Here is an 8324-nt window from a genome sequence, read left to right on the forward strand (position 1 = left end):
ATTTCTCCTGGATATATACTCAGAAATGAAATTACTGATGCATAGGTGATGCTTATGTTCAGCTTTGCTAGATACTATCAAATTGTATTTCGAAGTGTTTATACCATGAGTGCGGAAGAATTTTGGTTGATCCACAATATCACCAACATTTGAGAATATTTTCATTTCATACATTTATGTAACTGTGAAATGGTATTTAAATTGGTTTTAATTGGTATTTCCCCTCTAACCTATAAAGTGGAGTAACTTTTCCTGTTGATTGGGCATTTGAATATCTCCTTTCGTAAAACGTTTGTTTATAGCTATTACCCACTTTTTTCTATTACATTATCCAATTTCTTTCTATTCATTTCTATGAAATTTTATATATTCTTTTTTTAAAAACTCTGTTGTGAAACAGAGACTTTGGGGGAAAGCCTGCATGCAACCTCCCACCAACACAAATTATGCAGCTGAGTCTCCCCCAGGTTGGGGAATCACAGGGGTCAGCAAATCTCTAGTTCAAGGGATCAGCCTTACCCTGGGAAAACCACCATAGAGATCATGGTATCTTACCTGCCAGGTAAATGTATATATGTATACATATGGTTTTTTCTTGGTATTAGTCATTTCTGGATATCTGATTGCAAATATCCTCTCCCATTCTTTGGCTTGTCTTCACTGACTCAGTGTCTTTTGATGAACTGGCATTCTTAATTGTAATATGGTCCAATATACCTTCTTATTTATTTTGTGGTTAATACATTTTGGTGTATCCTATTTATAGCAGTTTGATACAATTGATGAGTTCCAAAAAGAAATATTGAATTATACTTGTAATCTGATCTGTACCTGGGCATGACTGAGTTATGGTTAGAGCTTTGATTGGGCCTGTCATTAGGGAGTCGAGTCCCCACCCATTGGTGGATGGGGACTCACAGATAAAAGGCATAGCAAAGGACAGAATTGGAGCTTTTGATGCAAGGGTTTCTGATATTGGAGTTTGATGCTGAAGTCTTAAGCCAGAGCCCCGGGGAAAGAGCCAGAGTTCATCTAATAGCCTACAACTGACCTTGTAAAAGAAAAAGAGAAGCCAGCCCCAGAAAGGAAGGAACCTTGAAGCCAGAGTAAAGCAAGCCCCAGGAATGCAGGAACCCAGGAAGCCTGAACCCTCGCAGATGTCGGCAGCCATCTTGCTTCCAAATAGTCTTTGTTGAAGGAAGTAACTTATGGCTTTATGGCCTGGTATCTGTAAGCCTCTACCGCAGATAAAAACCCTTTATAAAATCCAACCAATTTCTGGGGACCCCTTTGGCTGACTAACACACTGTTTGAGAAATCTTTACCTACCTCAAGATCTAAAAGACATTCTTTCATGTTTTAATCTAGACTCTTTATTGTTTTTACCTGTCACATTTTGATCTACCATTTGTCCATCTAGAATTAGTTTTGTTTACAGTGAGAACTAAGGGTCAAGATATATTTTTTCCATACAGATATTCACTGGCATCATTTATTATAAAGTTTATCCTTTCCATTCTGTCAGTACACTGTAGAATTCAAGTGATACATATTTATGCAGACGTCCATTTCTGGACTCTCTATTGTGTTCCATTGGCCAGTTGTCTACTCTTGCACCAGTACCATACTGAAACCATTTGTATATGTCAGGGTTCTCTAGGGAAACAGAAGGGACATGAGGTATCTGTAAATATTATGAGATTTTTATAAGAGTTGTTCCACACGAGTGTGGGGATGGGCAAGTCCAAATTCTGAAAGGCAGGCCGCAAGCTGAAACTCATATGTTTCAATGAATTCCCAAGGAGAAGCTGACTGATTGAAGTAGAAGTGAAAATTCTCTCTTCTGACTGCTAAATTCATCACTTCTCCTTTTAAAGCCTTCAATTGGTTGGATGAGCTCTCTCTCATTGTTGAAGGTAATCTTCTCAGTTGATTGTAAGTGTAATCAATCATAGATGCAATCAATTTACTGATGGCTTAAGTCCATGAAATATCCTCACAGTAATCATTAGACTAGTTCTTACTTGACCACACATATGGACACCACAATCTGGCCAAGTTGACATATGAATTTAACCATCACACTGTTTAACTGCTTTATAATAAGTCTTGCTGTATTAGCCAAAACAGTGCGATGCAAAGCACCAGAAATCTGTTGGATTTTATAAAGGGTATTTATTTGGAGAAAAAGATTACAGTCACAAGGCCCTAAAGAGGCCAGCTCAAGGTACCATAAGAGGTACTTTCTCACTCAAAGTCTGTTGCCAGCTATTGATGCAAGATGGTGGGCAATGTCTGCAAGGGTTCAGCCTTCCTCTTTCCCCTTAAGGCTCCATGGTCCCAGCTTCTTTCAATCTCAGCTGTAGCCTGGCTTAAGGCTTGTCTCTCTTTCTGGGACTTCTTTCTTCCTGGGCTCAGCTGCTATGTTCTCTTCACTAGGTCAGATATAGACTATCAGGCTCATCTCTCATCCTGGGTCCTCTGCCATGTCTAATGAGCTATCTCTATTCCTCTATGTTCTCCTTCTCACTGTCTCTGTTTCCATGTGAGAGTCTGTTTAATCTGTCCACCAGTGGGTCTGGGACTCAATGCTGAGTCACACTCTAATAACATGGTTGAATCAAAGCCCTAATCTTAACATAATTTAAACAGACATCTCAGTTGAATCTAATACAATCAAAGGATTATCACACCCAGAAGAAAAGACCAGTTTACAAGCATAATCTCTCTTTTGAATTTATAATCTCAAACTGCCACACTTGCTATCTAGTAGTGTAAGCCATCCAGCTTTGTTTTTCTTCTGCAGGATAGTCTTAGTTATTCTGCATCTTTGCATTTCTCACATAAATTTTAGAAGCATCTTGTCAATTTCCATACAGATACACTCACACACATCAAATCTATAGGTCAGTTTGGAGAGAAATGACTGTTTTACAATATTGAGTCTCTTCATGAATATGGTTTTATTAGAGTTCCAGCTTTCTCCCAAACTTATTTATATTTCCTAAAAACGCCACACCATTTCCCCAAGAAATTTAACAGTAGATCACCACATGTTTTTACTTGACAACAGCTAATCCTCCCTTTCCTTCAGAGGGAAAAATATTTTCCAAAGCTGTTTGCTATATAAACATCCTTGAAAAAACAGCCAAGAACAAAAGGAAAGTTGGTGCCTTGCTCACAAGATGTGAAGAAATACAAGAGACCCATGAAGAATTGTTTCCCAGTTTTACTTAGCTCTGTCTGGAAATCAGGGAAGGTTTCCTAGAGGAGCTGTCTAATATTTAATAATACCTTTACCAGGTAGAGAATTAGGAGGTAAGGTGTTTTAGTGAGCAAAGATCCAGAAATAGATTGAAGAAAGTAAATAGACCATTTGATATTACTCCAGAGCATTATTCTCATCTTCAGAGACTTGACCAAATTCTGACCATTATATCACATTTATTTTTGCCATAAACTAATACCACAGTGATCACAGTGATGTTTGTGAGACAACTCATTGAACTGAGTACACAGAGTAATGAGGGTATAGATCAGGGCAAATCTGCTGGGAAAAGTAAGTTTCCCAGTAAGAATGAATTCCCTCCTCACAACCCTCTACCCCTTACCTTCACTCCGGCAACGTTTCAGGACAGCACTGCTACAGATGTCTGAAGTCAACTCCCTTTCCTATGACTTTGGAGTCCTCAGATCTTTCAACCTATCCACATGCCATGGTTTTAAATCCTTAATTGTTCTGTTGTTCTTATGCATATCCCAGAGCATTCTTAAAGTGTCTTATCCAAACTTGGCCTAGTTGTTAGGTGGTCTCAAGTCCATCTTTTAAATTCCTGAGTATCTGAGGGACTAAATCTATTGATTGTTTCTGGTTTTACTAGAATTGATACCACCAAAGCAATCAACTGAGGCGTAAAATTGTCCATTGGTATAATGCACATGTGGCTTTCTGACTTACCTGGTCCTGGCAAGAAAGATGTCGAACAATTTGGAAAAGACAATTTTTGGTAGCCTGGCAATCTTTCCTGAACTGGGGTTGGAGGACCGTCTGAATCAACATAATGAGAGATGTGTGGGGAGAAGTTGTGACTGTGAAATGCAGATTCTGGACACCATTCCTTACAAATTAGTTTCCCTGCTGGTGGGGCATGGGAAATCTGCATTTTAAAATATTTTTATGCACTGTAATATTAAAAGTCTCCCACTTAAGAAGATCCTTGAGAAATGGATTCTTTTGTCCTGAAGGAGTTAATAGACTTTCCTGAAGAGCCAACATACTTCCCAGCCCCTGGGAGGGATTTCCCACCTATCCCTGCCAATGTCCCTCCAACAACCCCACAGAGGAAAGGATCATTCATTCTCCTTATCTCACCATTGGGGGTGGTGTGGGAACAGAAAGTGTATTTCTTTTTGTCCTGAAGGTGACCCACATGAGTGACCCATAGTGCAGTCTACATTTATACAGCCTGAAAGTTACAATCTTCTGAAGAAGGTCCAAGTGGGTTGTTAGGCTCTATGCAAAGTACTGAAGACATAGAGGTAAACAATATACAGTATATTTGAATATCTAGAGAAAAATCCTTAAAAAAATGGTGACTACCCCCCCAACATATACATTGAGATAAGTCTTATGAAGGAAATAAATGGGCTGTAGTGAAAGAAGGAATAAAAGATCAATTCAGTTTATTTCCTTTCCAAGATAAAGTAAAAGATGTTTTATGAATCTCGACTAAGAAAAATACTAAATCTGTGGGAAACTCAAAGACAGAAACATGCCTACCCTATGTTGTAGAGTAAACATGATACATTACACATGATTACATTTTATACATTATGGATACATTATGACTTTTAGTCTTACAATATCCTTATAGGACAGATGCTGTTACGTATGTGTAATAGATGAAGAAACTGACACTCAGAAGGTTTAAGTCATTTATTTATTTATTCTACAAACATTCATGGAGCATCTACCAGGCATGGAGTCAGTAGCTGAACCATGATTCCAGGCAAGGTCTTGACTTCAGAGGGCAGACTTAACTGTGGTTTTTGTTGTCAATTTGCTTGTGCTGTGGTTACAAAATTTACACATGTGAAAAGATAAGTTACAATACCCTAGCTAAATTAAAGTGTAAGAGCTGTCCCCAGATAGAGCATGGAACACCTCAAAATGCTTCATACAGAAGTACGGCCTGAAGTTAGGTTTTTAAATATTAATAGGATTTAGAAATGCTCTCATGAAAAGAGAACACATGCTCTGAGCTAATACAGGAAGTTAAAAAAAAATACAGATTACATACGTTAGAAGTACCAGTTTACTCAATCAAGGATTATGCATTTATTGAAGTTCTATAATGTGCATGACTTCTAAATCACTGATTGCATCTCCAAAATCGTTAAGAAGACACAAGTTCTTATTAAAGAATTCACAACTCTGTTGGGGCGATAGGATATGAAATGATAAAATGATTAGTGATAAAGTGTAAAAGCATTAGGAAGTTATGTATTACACCATTCAACTGTCTAGATTAAGGAATATGGCAGTAAATGATAAGGCTGTTTAGACAGTAAGAGCCAAAGGAATTAGATGCAAAGTAAATTTGACCTCTCGGTGATTTTGGAAGTTCCTGGAAGAAAAATCACGGGGTAAATTAGTGTGTGTGTGTGCATATTTGTGTTTTTCCAGGAAGGGTAGACCCAAGGCTGTGTTTCAGTATTTCTGTATTCTTTTGAAGTTAATTATTTCCTGAAACTCTAAGAGGAAACCTGTGTGATATTTCCCCCTCCTCTTAAAATTACGGATTTCCATTAAAACCCCATTTCTTTTAGTTTTATACTGTAATAGTCATTATTCTTTCCCTGAAGCTGTAAATCTTTACTTCCTATTTGATTTAAGGCAAAATAATAAGTCCTTAGAATGGAATTTTTTCGTATTTTTATAGTGTTTTTTGCCTGACGTACATTTTTAAAAAGTATTTCTTTCATTAAAAGAAATCTGAATATGACATGCTGCTAATATATATTATACCTAGCCAGGAATTACATGAATATTTATTATATTACATTTAAAATTTTCAAAATAGAAACAAGCTTTTTTGCTAGTTACAGTACTCCCAAATTCTTGGCATCAGGAACACTGCTCACAACTACATACAACTGTCCCAGCATCAGTAATGAAGCAAAGTCCAGGATGAGTTAAATCCAACACACCCAAGAGGAGGAAGGTGAAAAACCTTCACTCATCAGCAGGACAGAGTCACAAAACTATTTTTATATAAAAGAGAATACATGACTCTAGTGTAGATGAACCAAATCCAATTATTGTAGAAGTAAAATACCATCTAGAGAACAAAAGAAGAAATAAGTATAGTTCTATACTTAGATATCCCTTTTCCCCATCTCCCTCTAAGGCTTCCAAACACATAAGGCATACATCTTCATGGAGACATTTCTATTTCAAGTTCAGAAAAGCCTTTAAGAACCCAAGAAATGAAGTGACAGACTTGCTGCATAAAAGTATGGGAGTCAATATCAAATCACAGCATGCATTTTCCTTTCCTGTTTAAGCAGCTTGACCTAGACCTCCATCAAATCGATGGATGACAGGAAGCAGATTTGGCCCAACGTATAGGGCATCTGCCTACCACATAGGAGGTTCAAGGTTCAAACCCTGGGCCTCCTTGACTTGTGTGAAGCTGGCCCATACACAGTGCTAATGCGCGCATGGAGTGTTGTGCCATGCAGGGGTGTCCCCCACGTAGGGGAGCCCCATGCACAAGGAGTGTGCCCCATAAAGAGAGCTGCCCCGCGCAAAAGAAAGTGCAGCCTGCCCAGAAATGGCGCTGCACACAGAGCTGACATAGCAAGATGACAGAACAAAAAGAGACAGAGATTCCGGGTGCCCCTGACACAAGGGGACACAGAAGAACACACAGTGAATGGACACAGTGAGCAGACAACTGGGGGGGGGGGGGGGGTCAGGGAAGGGGAGAGAAATAAATAAAAAATTTTAAAACTCTATAAAAAAATGGATGGATGTATTTCCATTTTTGAAAGGTTTGTGTTTGGAAGGTAGTGGAGACTTTAAAAAAACAGACTTTTTTTTAGGAGTTTAGATTTACAGAGAACTTGTGAAAATAATGCAGAAACTTCCCATATACTCTCACACCCAGTTTCATCTATTATTAACATCTTATATGAGAGTGACTCATCTGTGATAATTAAAGAACAAATACTGATACATTGTTATTATCAAGGTTCATATTTTATTCACATTTCCTTAATTTTTACCTAATGTCCTTATTCTGTTCCAGGATCCCATTCAGGATGCTACCTTAAATTTAGTTGTCATGTCTCCTTGGCGTCCCTTGGCTGGGACAGTTTCTCAGACATTCCTAGTTTTATTAATGACCTTGATGGTTTTGAGTAATACTGCTCAGATATTTTGTTGCATGTCCCTCATTTGGGGTTTTTTATCTTTTTCACATGATTAGGCTGTGGTTATGGGTTTGGGGAAGGAAGTACCATTTTCATGACATCATAAGAAAGGTTTGTACTATGACTGTTGATGTTGACCTTGATCACCTGGCTGAGGTAGTGTTTGTCTGGTTTGACCACTATAAAGCTACTCTTTTATCCCCCTTTCCATACTGCACTCTCTGGGAGAAAGTTACAGTACAACCTACACTTAGAATACAGAGTTACATTCTCCCTCCTTGAAGGTAGAGTATCTATCTGAAAATTTTCCAAATGGAAGATTTATCCCTTATTGCTGATTTATGAGTGTATTCAATTATCGGTATGGACTGATGTTTATTTTATATTTGAGTTATAACTCAGTACTGCTTTACTTGTTGCTCTAATTCTTCCAGCTTTGGCCAGTGGGAGCACTTTTATTTAGCTCCTGCCAAACATTTTTTTAAAACCTACAAGTAACTATCTCATATAGTATTTAGAACATTGTATACAATAATTTTTTAAATGTTAATTTATTCCTATTATAAAAGTAATATATGATTATTAGAGAAAATTTAAATAATACAAAAATGCATAAAAAGTTAAAATCACACAGAATTCATCACTCAGAGGTAACATTTTAATATATTACTTTATAGCTTTTATATGTATATTTAGGGACTGGACTGATAATTTAAGATTACTTATCACATTCTCTGATCCTCAAAGGAAAATAATATGAAAAAGGGCTTCATGAAAAAAAAAATTGGCTTTTGAATGGTTTATTCATTTATTCCCGATTAAAAAGAGGAATAGGGTGAGCAATAACAAATAATTTAATATAATGTTTTTATTATAAAGAAATAATT

The 8324-nt window shown here is 37.3% G+C and overlaps 1 non-coding gene across 1 annotated transcript; it reads right to left on the reverse strand.

Moving 5' to 3' along the window:
- Positions 1–406: 406 nt before the first annotated feature.
- On the reverse strand, positions 407–570 carry LOC111765605 (U1 spliceosomal RNA). The gene has a single exon (XR_002797898.2). It is a non-coding gene; the product is annotated as a U1 spliceosomal RNA (small nuclear RNA).
- Between the last annotated feature and the right edge of the window lie 7754 nt (positions 571–8324).

The sequence above is a fragment of the Dasypus novemcinctus genome, chromosome 6 (assembly GCF_030445035.2).
Source record: "Dasypus novemcinctus isolate mDasNov1 chromosome 6, mDasNov1.1.hap2, whole genome shotgun sequence".
Classification (NCBI taxonomy): domain Eukaryota; kingdom Metazoa; phylum Chordata; class Mammalia; order Cingulata; family Dasypodidae; genus Dasypus; species Dasypus novemcinctus.